The sequence below is a fragment of the Stegodyphus dumicola genome, chromosome 7 (genome assembly GCF_044657685.1).
Source record: "Stegodyphus dumicola isolate Sdum_Otavi_A_Nest chromosome 7, ASM4465768v1".
Lineage (NCBI taxonomy): Eukaryota > Metazoa > Arthropoda > Arachnida > Araneae > Eresidae > Stegodyphus > Stegodyphus dumicola.
In genome coordinates this window covers 90442909-90463392 of record NC_140774.1, presented here as the reverse complement: position 1 = coordinate 90463392, position 20484 = coordinate 90442909, and the positions used below count along the sequence as shown (strand labels likewise).

Sequence of the window (20484 nt, the reverse complement as noted above, 5' to 3'; positions counted from 1 at the left end):
CATAAGATTAACCTTGACAATTATTTTCGGAAACATGTTTTCAAATTCTTGATATAGTCATTATATTTCACTTATTGTGCTGCACGCTGCACGTTTCTGCAACTTTTCATTTTTCTTTCCATGCATCAAGAACTGGACAATCGCAACTCCATGTTTACTTGAAAACTCTCTTTTTTCGTCTACTTTAACAATGGGTTGATATTCAACTAAAATAAAACAAATGATTTCGATCAGCGGATGAAATTAGAGAACTAGTTATAATTCGTAATAAATAAGTGAATCTAAAAATCAAAAGATGGGTCAGAACAAATGATAGATGTTAGATGTCATGAAACATTGATTTTGATTGAAGGCTTCGCAACTTTGAGCTACAACATAACTTACAAATACATTCGCCAATAATTCCCGCTTAGATATGCATATGAAATTATTATTAAGGGCTAGAAAGAGTATATAAATGGGAACAAAAATTTAAGTTAAAATTTCTCTTTTGTCTGATAAAATCTCAAATTTAATTCAGAAAGATACATGGTTATTTTCATATAATTTTTACTTTGGTTTAAAATAGTTATCTTCTCAACTTCGGTTACACGCAGAAATAGATTTTTTTAAAAAAATCTTACTAAAAATATGTATCATATAGTCGTAAAAAATTATTAGTTGTTTCATCTTTTGATGAGATACAAATTCTCGGTACAATCATATTCTAAAACCGTTTTAGTTGATGATTTCAGAGTATTTTCTTCCTCACTACTTATTCTTTACAATTCAAAATTGAACTAATATTTCGGGAATAATATTTTCAATAAAGAAAGTAAATTCTATATTAAAGTATCTGCTTCCTTTTTTCAATAATCCTTATTTTCTTTCTGTTTTTCCGGTGACTAAACGCTACAATTTATTTAGGGTTATTATATCGTGGTAAAAAGCATTCAGGATATTTGCTTAAGAAAAGAGATGCCTTCGGGAAAGACTTTTTAAAGAAAACTTATCATAGGATAAAAACCCACAGAAACACCCTGTTTTATTTCTAGAAATAAAGCCAGAGATGCCTCCTAATCAGACCTTGATTACTGTCTGGGCTCAGAAGGCTGAGGCCTAGGTTTCAAGTTTGAATTGCTACAAATCATATTTCTCATAATGTTGTTTCTTTTATCTAGTGAAAACGAGGAAACAGAGAATTGGAACCTTTGAAAGCGCACTGTGTATAGGGCCCAGTATTGTCTTATATGTGTAATTTTTTTCCCTGATCGTCGTCATATTCTGACTTTCGCTCATTCATTTCTAAATTGTTTCAAACCCTTTGATTACGGTGCAGGAAAAAATAGGTTTTGAAAATTAAGAGATTTTTCTAAAAAGCAAATTATGAATAGAACAAAGATTCAAACTCAGAATGATAACGTAAGTGGAGTTTTCCAATTGAACTAAAGCAAACAAAAATGGGCAAAGATACCATAATAGAAGAAGTAATATATTATTCTTGTGATATCATAAAAATATTTCACTATACTGGATAAATTAAAATTTAACTGTATTAAAATGATCTGAAAATTTTAATATGACGTGTTAAAACATAATTACAGTTTTTTATTATATTCATACCTGTCAGAAATGAATTTAATGAACGATAATTTCATTAAATTTGACATTAGATTTGTACCTTGTGAGATTAAAAAAAGTAGTACGTCTCATTTTTAAAGATGCTAGTGATATATAACCATGAAACGTCTGGATCTGGGTAGTTAAATGTGACCTTCAGACTTCACTTCTTTTTAAGAAACGTCTTTGAATTCTTAAGGAGTTCTAGATGCTGCGTTGGTGGTTACATCCGTGTAAAAATTACTCTTTTGAAATCTTAAGGCAAATATTCTATTTTTTAGAATGTTCTAAACTTATTTTAATTATACCTTAATGTGCTTATAGAAAGTATTTAATGGGGGAAATTTATATGTGTGTGTATGCGGAAAGTGATTGTAGAAGAGTATATATATATAATATTGTTTCAAAAGAATAAATTGAGTTTAATTAAAAAAATTAAATTTAAATACATATTTAATTAAATATTCTTTGCGCCATTGCTGCAAGGAATGAAATTTAAATTTAAACAAATTTAAATTCTAAACAAATACGTATAAAAGTAAAAAAGTAGAAAAGCAAATTTAGAGCTTAAATTAGCTTTTTTACAAAGCTTTTTTACAAATTAGTTTTTCTACTTTTTTACTTTTATACGTATTTGTTTAGAATTTAAATTTGTTTAAATATATATATATATTATTTTTTATATTATTTTTATATTGTCTTTGATTTGTTTTTACAAAGTTTGCATTATTTATCTTATTTTAAATTCTTCTATGTTTATTTCAACATTACTTTGAATTCGATTTCATAATGACAATTTCCAATGTTTAATTTCTACAAATAATATAGTACTCAAATGCATAAACATGAAAGTGTCGGGGACGGTTACTCGAGTTAAATAGGATTTCTCTACAGTAATTGATTTTTACTCCAAATTGAATTGACTAAAATGCTTCATAAGAATAAGTTCTTTGAGTATCAGCATTGGTTCATAATTCCTTCTATTCGCGGAAATATTTGGTCTGACTAGAATTGCCGGTTTGGCTTTAACTTATAACTCGAGTAAAGACGAAACACTTTCGTATTTACGTATTTTTATCAATTATTGTTCATTGAACGGGAGTTGGTTTGTTCCCCTTGAAAAGTCAACTAATTTCCGATCAATGACAATAATTACATGTTTTAATTTTTCCTTTTACAATTGAAATTTTATTCTTCATGATGATTTAACTCCAGTCCCCGTTAAAACATTATTAACATTTTGCTTTCAAATTACTTCAAAACATCTTTCAAAATATAACTTACCAGTATGGATTCACACTTTTAAAATAATTCTACTTTAATTAAACTTAGGAGATAATATAATCAATTAATCAATACTGTTTAGGAAATAAATTATTATACTATATATATATATAGTATATATATACGAAAAGGATGTATGTTGCAAATAGAAACATATGAAAGTATTCTTTCTTATTGCGCTTCTGTGTATTTTACGCTAATTATTAGTATACTTTAATACAGTTTAATTAGTATATTTTAATACAGTTTTTTTGCTTAATTTTCGAACTTTTAAAAATCCTTAATTATCCTTCCCTGTTAAAGCGATGTTCTGTGTACCAATTCGATGTATTATAAAGCTTCTCTTGCATACTGAATGCTATATGTGTTTTCTATAAAAGATTATTTTCAGTCCTTGAAATATTTATTAGCATTTTTCTCTTACAAAAATTTAATTTACCCTTAGTGATATTTTGTTTGATTATTTTTGGTTTTTTCCTAAGAAAATCCTTCATGAAGTCATCCCGTCAGGTATAAAACTTCAAGTGCTTCGCTTTAACTTATCCTATCACCTTGGCGTTTTCAGTGTATCTCACATTCATTTTCTGTTAGGTCGATATTTTTATTTGTTCACTTAAGCAGTATTGTTGGCAGTGAAAATTAGGATAATTCTGCTGTTTTTGTAACATCGCTAATCATCTACTTTATCATTAACTACCATTCAATCTAGAGCCACGCGTAAAAATTATCTAATATTTACTAATTTAGCCCCCTTCCCAAAAATATTAGCGTTTCTACTTAAAACATAGTTTAAAAATATCTATCATTCATATTTTCACCTTAGTAAGATATAGGCATTATCTGGATTTTCATGCACATTTTCTGCGTGTAATTTGCTGATGATGCGATGTTGGATACTTTCACGTGCTTGATTTTGCTAAAAATTGTATAATCCTTAGCCAGTTATTATTAAAAAAATTGTGAAAAAACAAATATCATTGTTAATTTTCTTGCTTGAGATCAGTCTTTTCTTCAATTCTTAATTATCCCTCCCCTCATCTGCAAGAAAAATTCATCCTTGACTTTTATGATATTCGCATCCTGTAGACTCATAAATCAAATTATATATATATATTTCATGAATACTTTTAAGTATGTTATCAGTTATTTGAAGAAATGAATAACAATTTTAAGATAAAATATGCTCATTTTTTGTGAAAATGAAGAAGCTATCAAGATACATATGGTGTTGTCTGGGTAAATAGAAAACACCTGTAGATTTTGGATTATATTAATCTATGGAAAGGGCTACCTTCGTAGAGCATCGTAATATGGAAATTGGCCCACATTTGTATTTAACATGGGGAAAACTCAGTCAGACAGTTAGTCAGACAGCTTTCCCAGAGCAGAGCCTAATGTGAACTACCTGTGCCTCGCGGAATAGTAATTAAAAAAAAATAAATAAAGGGGGGAATCATACCGTACCACTTAAAAGTTAAGAATCGCTTAATACAGCTAATATACAACACTTACTAAAATTATTTTTTAATTGCCTCTATTCTAAACTGGCAACAAATCTAAAGAATGAAACAAATTTTAAGCTCTTCCGTTAACATTGAAAGAACATAATTAATATGCTGAGAATTAAACAATTTTACACTTAGAGTTTCGTGCACCGCATAGAAACTTTTGTTATTCACCAAGTCAGCATTTGAGAGTATTTTTTTCTCCTTTACTGGCCAAAGTTGCTGTTGGAATGCAGGAACGATAAGCAGACAGGCCAGGAGGAGGAACGGGTCGTTTTGAAGAGCCACGCTGACTAGAGCGAACAAATGCACGTGCTGCACCTGATAGTGAACCCTGTTTCTTGGACCTCCTTTACATTGTTTATGGCTGTAATAAAACGCAGCCATTAGCGTTTTCCTGAGTTGTCGAGCGAGTTTTTAAAAAGAAATAAAAATTTCATCATATTTTGCTTTATTTATTTATTTTTTTGTCTTCCTTTTGTGTGCTGAACTCTCTAAAAAGCATTCATTCATTCAGACTAACCAGAAATTTAATTTTCAGATTTTTCACTCTCAGACCATGTTTTAGTGTAATACTGAGCACAGATGTGGAGTAGGGAGGAACTATGAATGTGTTATAAAATGCTTGGCTATGAAATAGAGCAGAAATTGCCTAAGATTGTCTTTGTTCGAAATTCGTAACTAGACTGTCCGGGTGCGTCTGATTTTGCTACAGTACTTCGCTTAAGAGTACATTACGGAAAATGTCCGGATTTTGCAAAAAATTCAATAGCAATCAAGTAATGGTAAATTTCAGAAATATGGCACTAAAGCTATCCTCTTCAGGAAAGGTTCAGCCCTTCTCTTCCAAAAAGACATTTATCTCTTCAGTAAAATTATTGAGTGAAACAATGTCATCACCTACATCGGAGTTATTCTTAACTGCTGTCTTCAAATACCACTTCAGAAATGTTAATTGACAAATTCAGCTATATAAATATGCATCCTCTGCTCGGAAGAAGTAGCGGTCTTTCCGTGAAAATTAAACTCATCCTTTGCAAGTCCATCTTACATCCTTTACTTCTATACGCCTATTCTGTTTAGGTTCATCCAAAAGCAACCTTCGTAAACATCTTAGACAAAAACGCCCCTTCATAAATTTCAGTTCTGCAAAATAAGATCCTATGCAAAACACCGTGGTACGTGATTACGGTAAAAGCATCGTTTACATGAAAAATTCGGTCATTCACCGTGATAAGTCGAACAAATAAAATCAATATATTCCCAGCAATGCTATTAACCTATCCATCAACACCATCAGAACTTCATCATCGGACTGCAAAGCAATTTTCCTAATCTAGAAGAAAAATACCTGTATCTTGCAAATGCGAATTGATTAACGTCTTGAAATTCATTACTCAACGCAGCGCTTGGTTTGGTGTATTTAATTACGGCGAAGCACTCGAAGGCTATCTCGAGGCTTTCGTGGAACACTTTCTAAGGAAACTTGTCTATTGTACACTTTGCACATGCGAAAAAACACGAAGACGTCTATGCAACCAGCTTGTTCACCGGAATTAGAACCCCTGAACGAACTACCAGTGTAGAGACTTTATCACGCGGGGTCCTCTCAACGCAACATTAGCATTGTTCCGCTAGTTTGACTCGTCGCTTTTCACTCCTTTACAATCTTCACCTTCATCTGCATTTTTTCTTCATTATTTACCTGTTTGCATATTGCATACCATTTGATTCCGAATTGATAGGCTTCTTACCATCTCAGCAGTTCGTACAGCAATGCTTGATCCTCGACTCTTCCTCACTTGACTGTTAAAACTGAAAATGTAGATATTATACGGAGTAGAAGGGTCTTCGCCTCCCGCACTTCAAAAATCATTGCATCCAGAGGAGAGAAATATGGCTCTTGATTAACGGATTATTTGATTTAGGCAAAGAACTTGTCTATCTGACCACGGAAATGAATGTTCAGCGGTCTTCTAAGAAAAATATTTTTAAGGAATCCTCCAGTTCCCAAAGAAATAGTTTGGGGAATATTTTTTTCTTCCTCCTTCTGTAGTTAAAAGAATAAACAGTGTAATTCAATCAGCTGTAGATGTCTGTAGCTGTTCATGTAGTGTGTGTAGCACACACACTACATAAACATGGGTTTTGAAAAAAGAACAAAAAAAGAATGCCTATGCATTCAGGGTTAAAGAAAAAATTTTCTTAAGTCCTGCTATGCACCGCTTTTATTTATTTTTTTTTTTTACTTTTTACTTCATTTTTTATTTACTTTTTTACCCATTGTTGAACTTATGAACACGGAAGCGAATTACGGAATAATAATGTCGCTTGAAATGCTGATGTAGGTATGGCAAGAAGGGAAGTACTTGGACTGGAACTGTGCATGTCACGAGAGGAGCATTTATTCATGCGTTTTTAAGATGTAGTAGATATGCCATAAAAAGTTTCAATTGCAGTATATTTTCATAATATCGCAGTTACATATGTTGTATAATTTGTTACTATCCATCACTGAAATGAGCTCTTAATTCGAAATCATGTGACAGAATATTGCTGAAAATATACGGTCTGTAATTCCAGAATAAATATAAATGTAATGTGAAATTAATTAATTTCATTAAAATAAGTTCTTATTCTTCAATTTCATATATTAATGACTGCAAAAAATTGCTTTTGCTTCTTATAATGCACGATGTGCGCTGAGAATATCATCGTACGTCTTTAATTTATAAGGTATTTCTCCCGCCTTTTTAGCGAGCCTTCGTGGTGTAGTGGTCTGCATGCTCAGCGCGTAATTGAGAGGTCCGCATGTCGATTCCCGTCGAAGGTGTTGCGTATTTTTCAGCTTGCCTGCTTCCAAAAAATACTTAACGTCTGTATAAATTTATCAAGAAGACTCTCATTTATTAAAAATTTCTTAGCTTCGAACTTATTTGCTGAGTGGTGGTGAGCCTTCCTTCACAGCAATACATATCTTTGATTGAAAGAGCTGTAAAAAAAATTATTTTGTAATTCTTGCTTTTTCTTTTCTAAACTATTGTGATCTTACGGATTAAAGAGGTAAGATTTGTCTCATAAGCCAGAGTTAACCTTTTGGAATTTATTTTTGTATTCTTCAAAAATGTGTAGCTATAGGGTTTAATACGGGAGTCTTTTGAATAAAAGGAAGTATTGCAAATTTATCTTGTGGGGTATAAGAACATGTTTCCTTTTCGGTTTTTCCTCTGCACATAAAATATACAAAGTAAATCTGTAGTAGTACACTCTATGCAAAGTATTGTATTTATGTTGTAATGTTAATCTATGTCATGTGCGTGTGCTTCAGTAGATACGCTTTTGAGTTATTCCTTTCTATTTTCGAAAGATAAACTGAATATTCACTTTTTTGTTTTGTTTGGTTTGTTTGCGCGTATGTGTTTCTTAATATGAACGTTATGCTCATAGTATACATACTGTGCTCTGTAAAGCAATACACGTTTTTTCCGTTCTTATCATTTGTGTCCTCACCGGAATAGCTCTCTTAGTTTTCTTCAGGAACATTTCTTTTGCTTTCATAAGTCGGCTAACTGATTTGACGCAATTGTAACTGCCACCCCGTCTCAGCGTTCCACATGTCTTTTTCCTTGAGCTAAAGCCACCTCAGATGATATTGTGTGTAGAGTTATTAAGAATTCTTTCGGTGTCAGGAACTGTAGAAATCCGTAGTGCTCTTGCCGGGATTCCAGCTCCGGACCTCCCGAATATGTTTCGAGCATGCTTTTAGTTACACCACGAAGGCACGCAGAAAAGAAGGGAGAACTTAATCTTATAAGTTTAATCTGAAGGACTGATTCCACTGCTTTTGATTTCCGGTTTGAATCCCAGGTAAGGTATTGATGTTTGTGACTATACTGTCTTTAAAGCCATGGGTTTGTATTTTCGTTTGTTGAACTGTCTCTGTTCTCGAGAGACTCGTGGTAGAAAAAGGATTATCACGAAACCTATGAATTCCATTCGCCGTAGGCACCCAATGAAACGGAGTTTGGGCAGATTGTCCTCGAGTGCTTTTCCTAAATTAAAATAATCCGACTATCTAAAATGAATTATTCCTGTTATTTGTTTCAAAATGAGATACATGCAGCTCTTTTCATTTCAGATAGCTGTACTGTTATTAGCAATTTTAATTTCAACGTAATGCTTTCAACGAAATATTTGAAATATTGGAATAATTAGCAGCATGTATTAAACGCTTGAAATTTATAAGAGGAAATTTATAGATATTTATATAATACTAGCCACTACGCGGCCAGCCTGAGTCTGGCTTTTAAATGTACCGGAAAAATGCCTAAAGGTAACACCAAACATTAAATTTTTAAATTTAAAAAGTGCACAGAATTTTACTCTGTAGAACAACTTTATCAAAAAAAATTTCAATAAAAATGTATTACATATAAAAAAATTACAATGAAATAAGCAATATCCCTAATATAAGTATTAATTATCCTTATAAATTATCAAGCAAAGCAGTAATAACAATTTTTAAAAAATTAACCAACTTCCCGTTGCCTTCTCTCAACAAACGTCGAGTATCCAAGAGAAACATTAAATTTAAAAACTGCACAGAATTATCAGGAGTCCAGTACACAAAGCATTGAATGAAAAACTGTTGCCAAAACCACATTTATAAAAGAATGAAACTATTCGAAATCGTGCGATTTCATCAAAAAAGATAAAACAAAACAAAACAAAATCTGATTCGAATTTTGAAAAAATCGCTCCGAGGTGCACTGGCTCTTGTCTAGATGCACCTGTATACCAAATTTCGTAGCACTGGGTCTATTAGCTTACGCGCAGAACGAACAAAAGACAAGCACAGACAAACTCTTTCTTTTATATTATATGTAGAGAGTGTGTGTATGTGTGTATTTAATTATGGCAAAGCACACTAGGGCTATCTGCCTAAGGGAAGGTATGCCTTTCGTGGAGGACTTTCTAAGGGAAACACTGGCTCGTATACACGTTACACATGGGGAAAACCACGAAAACGCCCATGCAGCCAGCCCGTTCGCGGGATTCGAACCTCGGACCGAACTACCAGTGTTCAGCGACTTTACCGCTCGGCCGCTGGTGGGCCATATTATATGTAGAGATTAAGAGGTTTATGGGATAGACAATTTTGACAATGCGAAAAGTTAATCAATAACCTTTTAAATATTTGAATAGTGGATACAGTATTAGCAGGTGATTATTTTAAATCTACTGGTTGTGCATATTACTAGCTCAGATTTCAGTATAATGAATTAATTGAATTACGGCAAAACATAGAAGAGTTAAGAAAAAGACTGCTTTTGTAGAAGATATTTTAAAGGGAAACGCTTTCACGATACACATGTTTAAATGTAGTAATAATAATAAAGCTTAAAATATTATGAAAAATATCAAAATGTAACAAAAAGACACTGAACGAGTCATTTAATTTGCAAATCTACACCGAGCAGATTCAATTCGATTCAAAAACTGATTTTATTCGCGCATTTTTTGTCATTTAAATTCTAACCTCGAATTCGAATTCGAAAAAATTTTGTATTTGTCCGAAAAGGATTTAATTGTCTTATTTGATTATAGGAAAGCACAATAGCCTTAGTCTCGGATACTTTCCTAAAAGACATTCTGAGAGACTGGATTAGAATAAATTGTTTAGATTATAGCAAAGCATTCAAAGGCTATCTGCCTAAGGGAAGGAATGCGGGTTTTTTTTTTCGGGGGGAGGTCTGTTTAAGAGAAACTGAGTCGTATTCACGTTACAAATGAAGAAAACTACGAAGATACTTATGTAATCAGCCTACTCGCTGGAATTTGAGTCCGAGTCGAACTATCAGAGTTCAGCGATTTTATCTATTCAGCAAATGGTTCAGCGATATTATCTATTCAGCAAATTTTCGGCTTGGGAAAAGAATATTATCTGAGATATACAATAAATGATGAGCACTAAAACTACCATATAAAAACAGAGCAAAATATGAAAACTTTAAACTTTTAAAATTTTTAAAGGACGTATTAACAGTAGAAACAAAACAAAATCCAAGCTGAGCGAGAAATCGGGCTTGTTGTTTTAATTTTGATAACCTTTTTAAATAAACTGAATGCGGCATTAATTGTAGTGTAAATAAACACACTGATGCACATAAGCACCATACGCCTCCTTACGAGACTTACTACTCGTTATTGCTATCTAATTCTCGTGTGAAATGGGTATTTCCTTTCTAAATTGTAAAACAGTTCTATAAAAACCACGGGAAAATCCATGCCACCCCATCAGTTTCTTCTTTCCCACAAACCTTTCAATTCTTTGTCACGTGACTTGGCTGGAAACTTTGGCTGCCATAGTAGGTAATTTGAACCGTCCATGACTCAAAAGCCTTTGAGTCTGACCTCCTTTTTTTTCTTTGCCATTTTTTCCCTCAGTAAAGAAATGAAACGTTTCTTTCGGGATATTTGAAAGAAAAATAAAAATGATGGTTGAGCTTCTTTCTTGCTAGCTATTTATTAGACTTAATATTTAATGGTTCTATTCAGACCTTTTTTCGCCCTCGATGATTATATCCATTTACTGTTTTGTTTCTTTTATTAGTCTTCCAAGGCAGTTTTGAATCCTAGTGCAATGTGCAATGGCTGACGGAAAATATTCGCGCTTTTTACATTTCTTTGTTATGTAAGAGATTTCACTTACGAATTTCATATTCGCTGTTCGATGTGTTTCTTAAATAATATCTAAGCAACTTTATACTGTTTGTATTCAAATTCCACTTGAAAAAATTCTTATAATTAATTTGCATATTTATTCACCAGCAACCGATCGATAAAGTCGCTGAACACTGGTAATTCGACCCGGGTTCAAATCTCAGCGAACAAGCTTTCTGCTTGAGGGATTTTGAGGTTTTCTCTATGCATATAATGTGAATACGAATAGCATTTCACTTATAAAGTCTTCTCGAGTGCTTTTCTTCAAACTAAATGATCCAGTCCTCGCACTTTTACTCCAAAATTTGACTTCGAAGAGCAAAATTTGATAGCAGTCTTTCATCGTTTTGAAATGGCGGTATTTGCTGGATGCCATTTTAAAACTAAAAAATTTGATTTCGAAGAGCGAAATTTTGATAGCAGTATTTCATCGTTTTGAAATGGTGGTGTTTGTTGGATGCCATTTTCAGACTCTGAAATTTGACTTCGAAGAGCAAAATTTGATAGCAGTATATCATCATTTTTGAAATGGCGGTATTTGTTGGATGTAATTTTCGGACTCCAAAATTTGACTGCGAGGAGCAAAATCGAAGAGCACAAAGCAGTATTTCATCGTTTTGAAATGGCAGTATTTGTTGGATGCAATTTTCGGAAGTGTCAAGAATAATTTCTGAGAATCGGAGAAAAAGAAAGCACCACTTATGCAGCTGGTTTTAAAGACGAAACTCGATTATCCGAGGAGTAATACGCTAAATGTAATATCGTAGTATGAAAATTGAAAATTTTCTGAGAATTTTTCGAAATAGAATTTTTAAAATGGAAAACATACGTTTTTGCAACATAACGCGTATGTGCACAACCAGAGACATCCATTTTTCCATTCATACCGACGCGTGCAGAAAGTCTCAAGCAGTCCACGTAGTCTCATGACGTGCGAGGGCTAATTTATACGCTCTTCTTTATCGTGGGTAAGATTAGACAAAACTTTGCACAACTCTTAATTAATTTGTTCATCTTCATACATTCGTACTAACATGGTCTTAAATGATTATAACTAAGAGAAAAATTCGAAAAGTTAAATCTCAAGGATTCTACTTATATATTGACCGAAGCTTGGGATTGTATAAAAAAGATTACTTTGCCAGATGTGTGTAACCAAGGTCCGTTCCAAGCATAGACAAAATAGGCCTTCTTTTGGGGCGACAAGTAAGTTGTTCTCAGGTGCGACAATTAAATAAAAGTACACTGCTTGCTAAAATTGCAACACTATGAAGGAAAGCAAATACAAAAAAGATATTTATTACACGTAAACAGTATGGCATGAAGACAAAATAATTAAATTTGTAAGCATTCTGGAGGTTTGCGAGGGTGTGAAATTAGTAGAAACAGCTGCCACCTCTGGCATCTAAAATGGCCTTTACCTCATTAGGCATGGACTCAAACTGGGCTTGGATGACAGAAATGGGCAACTCATTCCATGCTGCTTCAAGTCTATGCTACCCTTCATCAACCGTATCAGCTGGAGAGGGGTGGGTGGCCAGTCTCTCAGCAACCTATGAGCAGATGTTTTCAGTGGGTGACATGTCTCGAGACCGTGTAGGATAGGGCAGCAATCGAATAACCTGTATATTGAAGAAGGTCCGAATATGACATGTGTTCTTGCATTATCTTGTTGGAACATGGCGTTTGGGGCCTTCGAAGATAGGGCACAACCACTGGACGCAAGATGTCAGAAGTGTACCCATCTGCGTTTAAAATTATCGTCGATCCGAATTAGAGATGTGCGCGTCGTGTACCTAGTGGCTGTCCAAACCATCACACCAGGTGCAGGCCCCCTGTGCCGATATCGAATGGAAGCAGACTACATGCGACCTCCTCGAACACTCCAGACACGTATACGGCCATCAGAATACTGTACGTAGAACCAGGACTCGTTTGAAAAGGCGACATTGTGCTACTCTTGTACACAGCTTTGTCGTTTGGCGCAGCAGAGTCGCCGTCTCTCTATATGCTGCATTGTCAAGGGAAGCCGAAGTAATGGTCATCCTGCGGATAGTCCATTCTGCTGCAAACGTCGACCAGCTTACGAGCTGATACTGGGCGTCCTGGCAAAGATGCCCATTTCCTGACTAATGGTCCGTGATATAGTCGTAAGGTTTTGCAAGGCTGACTTCACAATATGTCTGTCCTGCCTGGTGTTAGTAATGGGAGGGCGTTGAGAGACTCCTTGCCATTCAGTATGACTCTCAACAATCCATTGATTCCATATTCGCATGACAGTGGTTGGTTGGATGTCGACCAATGCGACCGGTCATATCACGGAACGATAATCTACACTTTTGATAGGAAACGATCCTGCCTCTATCGAATTTCGAATTTGCTGGTAAGCATTTCCTCTTCTTATTCGAGGTATAGCACAATATTCTGAGCAAACTCTAACATTAAAAAGCACGTTCTGAATGAGAAATCCACTATATAACTTTTCTTTTATGCATTGCTTCAGATGTCATTTCTCCCTCCTGCGTCGTCTAAATGCGCTGAAATAGTAATCAACTGCATATCCCAACTTCTACCTGTCATGTGATTTTGACATTCGTCAGATCATTCTTTCCTGGTATTGCAATTTTAATGGACAGCAGTGTATATTTCGCTTTGAATTATTAATATCTTTAATTTATACGAGACACTAATCATACGATATACTAAGGCAAAAAGTTAAGTCTGGTTGTGAGAAAAGTCTTTCCGAAAAGCCAAATCTGGTTGTGATAAAATACTGGCAAAGCCACTTGCTTCAGTCCATTAAAAAAGGAAAAAAAGAGTTGATCAGTGATACAGTGAGTATGTTATGATAGGAGCTTTATTGGAGCAATAGGATAAGCTTTAAGATTTTAAACATTGCGAATTGGAAGATATTGAAAAAGGGTTAAGGATTGAGAGTACCACTGTCTGATATTTAATTTTGACTTGAATTCAAAACATGGAAGGTAATACGACAAGCACTGGGAAAAATCGCGGTGAGAAGAAACAACCGAAACTGTATCATCTCGTCCTAAAGCTTGCAATACATTTCAACTTATTATGGATTTAAATGAAGAACAAGCCGAATGTAATCTGCAGTGGTTTTCTAATTCTGTAAATATTGCATAACCTTGTATTTTCTGTCTCGTAATAACAAAACTTAGTTTGAGCTCGATGCATTAATTTACGTTAATTTTACTGATATGATTAAAAAAGTGATTTGTTGTTTATTTCATGTCTTAATTTTTTTTTAGATTTAAAGAAAACTAAATTAGAATTATAATGAGAATTTGTAAGAGCACTTTTTAAAAACTTTTACTCGAATTTCTCAAGTTTTAATTCTTACGGGTAAACAAGGTTCTGCTGTACCGAAAGAGATCATTTGAGGACCCTTTTTCTCCTAATGGCACGGTCCCAGCAACGGCCGAACAGTAAGATTGCTGAACACTTGTATTTCAGCTCGAATTGGCTGCAACGGAGATTTTCGGTAGAGTGAATATGATTCAATTTCCCTCAGAAAAGTCCTCAACAAAGGCACCCCTTCCCTTAAGCAAATAACCTTCGCATGCTTCTACATAATCCAAATAATCCAGACCAATCCCTTTTAGACGTCCAGTTTTGGATAACACAATACTGTCTTATACACCTCAACCGCTTTGCTTTAATGATGGTACCATTTCTTTGCAGGTGGTTATTTCCATATCTAGGATACTTCTCCCACCACTATGTTTTTTTACATTATCAAGTAATGGCTAATTATCAAGTAATGCCTTATCTAAAGATTTAGCTTTTCGTTCTTTCTTTTCGCTGCCATCAACAACGATGACTTAATCCTAACTTCATAAAGATCTGTTTATCACTGATTTTTTTCTAGTAATAATAATAATATGAGGTTCCCCCCTTTTTCTAAACTATGAAAAACCATTCTTTTTTGCAGGATTGTCATGATAATTGCCTTGTTTAAATATCTTTCTTATAGTTTTAAGATAAAGTGACACAACAAATATTGTTTTAAATATTGCACAAATTTTTCAGTACTTACCCATTGATTAGATTAAATTGTTTGAATACAGCAAAGCATATTAAGGCTATGTGGTAGAGAAAAAGTGATGTTTTCATGGAGACAATTGTAAGAGAAATCAGCTTATATTCATGTTCGACACGGTGAAATCACGAAAATAGTAATCTTCGTATATTTTGATTCAAAACATAGCGTTAGGACAGCGTTCCCCAGCTAAGGTTGGGCGAAACAGTGTGAAGGATTCTACAAGAAATAACGAAATAAAACGTACGTCATAAAAGTGAAAACAATTTTTTTTCCTGATTCGGTGTTTTACATAGGTAACTTTGGTGAAGGGAAGAAGGTTTCATATTCTGAAAAGATTAGTGGATTTAGAATCTCAGAAAAAATTTCAAAAGACTGATAAAGAATCAATGGGTCTTACATGGATTGGTGATCTAGAATACCCCCTTCCATTGTGTCTGGTTTGTGGTAAAAATTTCCGAATTTAGCAATGACTCCAACAAAATTGAAAAGTGGTATGAAAAAAGAAACTGATTGTTTTAAAATTCTATTAAAATCTCAAAATAAACAGAGGATACAGCTTTCGTAAGTTCACTCACAGTTGGTGAAAAGGCTCAGGTAGCAAGTTATTTGGTATATTGCTCAGAAAATAGAAAAGTCGCGCAGTCGGTGAGGATCTGATAATGCCCACATGTAAAATTACTGTGGGTAAAAAAATATTGGGTGAAGATGAAATAAGTAAAACTGAAAATATTCCGCATTCAAATAATACAGTTAAGTCGACGAATCAGTGATATATCTCATGATGCTGAAGAGATGTTGTGTGATAAATTGAAAAATGGCAGTTTTTCAATTCAAGCGGACAAGTCAACAGGTTAACCAACAAATGTTATCTTCTAGCATTTGTAAGATTTGTTAATGTGGTAGAAATTCAAGAAAATTTCTTCTGTTGTAAATAAATACTTGAGATAATCAGAGGAATAAATATATTTAATATTTTATTTGAGCATCTGGAAAAAAATCTTTGTTGAAAGAATTGTGGTGCCATTTGTACTGATGGTGCTGCATCTATGTTTACCTCCATAAAAGGCTTTGTTACTCTTGTAAACGAAAAAATAATTGCCGATGTTGTTTTCACACACTGTTAATTCATAGAGTGGTGTTGATGTCAAAATATCTCAATAATGAACAGTGAAAGACATTTGATGATACTATAAAAATGTTAAACTTCATTAAACGGAAGCCATACCACTCTAGAAATTTTAAAAACCTTTGTGAAAACATGGATAAAGAGCACAAAAATCTGTTATGTACGCTGAAACCCGGTGATTAAAGCAGAGCTTTTAATAGAGTTTTTGAGCTAAAAAAAGAAATACACGCACATTTTCAGCAAAACGACAAACAAGATTTTACTTAATGCTTTGGGAATCAAATGTTGGTGCAGATGCTAACTTATTAAGCAGCTATTTTTCATCATTTGAATCAACTGAGTAAGTTACAGCAAAGCGGCGGAGAAAATAAATATACTAACTTCAAGTGACCAGGATTCTTGGATTTAAAAATAAATAAATAATTAATTAAACTTATGGAAAGATCATGTTACAAAAAGGAATCTTGATATGCTTGAATTACTGGCGGAACTAAAAAGCAAAGATGGATACCAACAAATTTCAAGTTTTATTATATCCCACCTAGAGAGAAAATTTATTGTTTTCCTTTTTTTTAAATGAAGTTCTAAAATCATAGTCATTTTTTGTTTCCATTAATCATCGTTAGTGAAAGAATTATGAAAAAATATTGTTACATGGGCGCTGGGATTCCCTGGAACTTAAACATTGTCAAAAGAGTTCCATAAAAGTGAAGAGGTTGGGAAACGCTGCTATAGGGTGAGATTTATTAAGCGACCATTTCTTTAAATTTGTTTTCTGGTTTGAATTGCTTTATAACGCTGAAAACAGTTTCTCTTTTTTAGCAGTTTTTGTAAAATATTTATTATTTGTTAGAGCAAAAATAAGTTTTAATTTCTATCAGTAATAATTTAAGCAATTCAAAACAAATTCGAAGTCTCAAAATACATGTTTGTAATAAAAAAAGATGTATTATTTTTTCACCGACAAAGTTATTTTGAAAATCAGTCCCGCTCAATCAGTAATCGAAAACAAAATGTGCCATTACTTAAAATTTGAAAAATAATGCAATTTAAATTATTTTAATAAATATCCTTGGCTGAGAATATTAATTTCACAATGCATATACAATGATTATGAAATGTGGTTTTAACATTGAGTCGTTACGAAATATGCGATCGCCATTAAATGTAAATATGAAGAACTATACGGAGACTTTAAATGAATTTTGTTTTTATAATTTCCAAGCACGATTATCCAAGAATAGCAAAATAACTCTCAATATAACCTTAATAAAAGCAAAATAACTTTATGTTGTAAATATTTGAAGGGACATTTTAAAATAAGTGTTGCCTTTTTTCATCCGTCTTTAGATGGGTCTTACTATCTATAAATTATTTTATAAAACACAATACTTATTCACAGTCTTTTTTTCTCTTTTATTGCACTGAAAAAGCAACCTCCGGATATACAAATGTTTTCTTAGAGCAAAAATGCAATTACCAATTCAATTTTGATTGCGATGATACATTTATGGTTTTAAACAAGGAAAGAGGATTATCACTTCTTTCGCTTTAAATAAAGCTTTTTGCAAGGAATATATCAATTTGAAGAACTTAAAAAGATAAATATTTTTACTAAAGGTGTTTAGCGAAATAGAACTTCTCAAGCATTATTTTATCTTCTTTTTTTTTCCCGATGGAGGAGGAAAAAGTGGGATGCGAAGATTTATACGCTGATTTCCATGAGACAGTTCGGGAAGCAAACATTTTCATAATTTTTAAATTGTTTATTGGCTACATTAGTTGCATTAATTTAAAGTTTTCTACTTTATTTTGTTTTCTGTCTGTAGCATGAAGATAGATATGTAGGCAGAGCAGAAAATTTAATTAGATTTATGATATTTTAAGCTGAAAAAAAAATTTAACTCTTCCCAAAACACATTAAAGGGGAAATCCGGTGTACGTCACATAATTTATGCCTAAGTTAAACAATTTATAACTTATTTAACTTACGAGTAAATATGGCCTTATGTACCGAGCATAAAGTCGAGACGAGATATGTGACATTTAATTCCGTTCCACATCTTAAATTTTTAGAGAATTTCATTAAAGTAAGTTTTTCCTAACCTCTTTCATGTATGAATTATTTTTTTGATTAAATATCTGTGTTTCTTACCATAATTGGTCAAAACTTCAAAGAAATCCTGGACTGGAACAATACAACTCCTTGATTTCTGAATAGGTTTAAAGAGTCTCAATATTTTTAACTGCCGCTGAGCAACTGCTGATAGATTATGAAGCAATATATAAATTAGTTAACCTGTTATCTACGATAATCAATGATATATGATTACTAAAGTCCAACTCGAAGCTTTTAAACGTTAAAAGATATAAACCTCAGATCAAACTGCAGCACAAGTGCTAAAGATGAGAATTAGATGCATTTAAATTATGGTAAAGCCATATTAGTGTAGTTGATTGGAATGGATGAAGATTCTTTAGTTAGATAGCATGCGTAAGCTTATATTTATTTTGTTTTTAGTGGCATTTGATTTATTTAATTATAACAAAATACTTAAGCATGTTCTTTAATAAAAATCATATTAACATCTCTTTCCACGTCCTTTCTCCCCCTCCCTCTATGCTTGTGGACATTGTTCTCCAGCTTTCGCATTTTCTGACAGAAATTCCGATATAATCTTGTTTGTCATGACATGACAGACCAACATGTTAAGTTTGGCAACGAACTTTTGAGACACAATGTAGTGTGCTTCAACTTCAAGTATCGAATTAATTTGCTACCAGCTAACGGAAATCCTTTTTGCGCTATTGTGAACGCTACTGTGAACTATGGATATGCTACAAAGAATAATAAGAGTTTTACTTCAACTATAAATTGAGATAATTCTTCCCATACATCTTGTATATGAATGATTCTATTCTCTTTATAGGAATGCCCTCATCAGATCACTCAGTGTTCTTTGATCTGCATATTTACGCGCTTGTGAGTTAATTTGATTTTACTTTTAACGTCAAAATAGTTATTTCGCGATGCCTCCCAAGAAGATTGTTGCCTCAGATAAAAATGTTGCTGCAAATAAAAAAAAGGAAACCATGGCCGTTGAAATTAAGAAAGGAATCATAGCTAATAAGCTTGGTGTAAGAGTGACGGAATTGGCGAAGATTTACGTTCGACATCGACGATCTATACTATTCTGAAGAAGAAGGAAGAAATTAAGAAACTTGATGTGGCCAACGGAGTTACCGTTACTTTCAAGCACCGTCCAAAACTCCTAGAAGATGTTGAGATTCTGTTGGTGTGGATTAACGAGAAGCAGTTAAATGGCGATTCGGTGTCGGAAGCTTTCAAGGATCGGCGATTCGGTGTCGGATTCATTTGTCGGAAGCTACATAAAGGTAAACTACGGTTATATTATTTACCAGTGTTATTTATTAGAAGAATGTATTTTTATGTTGATACTCTTGGGGGTGAGGAACGGATTAACTGGATTTCCATTATTTTCAGTGGGGATTTTTGTTCCTAGATACGAGAAATTCGCTATACGAGGTCAATGCTGGAACGAATTAAACTCGTATCTCGAGGTTCCACTGTAGCTGTCTGTTCAGCATTACGTATTCCTTTACATCTACAGTGACGTAATCTATCGAAATTCAATTTTGTTCTTAAAAAGGGGAAGGAATCAAGCAGTATGTAAAAAAATGGGCGTAAGAAAAAGAAAGTGATAATCCCTTTTTTCTTATTTTAAACTGACTACTTAGAACAGGGTCACATACTCTCTGATAAATTTTGCACCCAAATCTTCCGTCTTCATAAATTGGGGGGTCAGGGTAACTCTTAATTGACTCCAAACGTTTGTAAACAATCCGGAAGGCAGTATGACTTTATAAACACAACTGTGACGTTCTCCAGTAACCTTTGGTGATAAGGAAAGTAACCTTTTCAGTCCATTTAAAGCTGAAGCCAGTTGTTCAATTGCAACTCGACACGAAACTAATGGGAAATGGCTTTTAAATCTCTTATCGTGGGATTTCTACTATTTCACATTCTTGTTTATAGCATAAATGGGGGGGGGGTGTCCTCGAAATTTTTATGTTTCTTTTCTCTTTGAGTGTCTTGAAAATGTCGTTTTTAGATATAACAATGGTAAATTTGTTAAGAGTAAGGTTATCGTTGCTCTTTG

At 33.4% G+C, this 20484-nt stretch overlaps 1 protein-coding gene across 1 annotated transcript in view; it reads left to right on the top strand.

The window, feature by feature from the left end:
- Positions 1 to 20484, top strand: part of Pxn (Peroxidasin) — a 274735-nt gene that overhangs the window by 4946 nt on the left and 249305 nt on the right. The window lies entirely within an intron of this gene.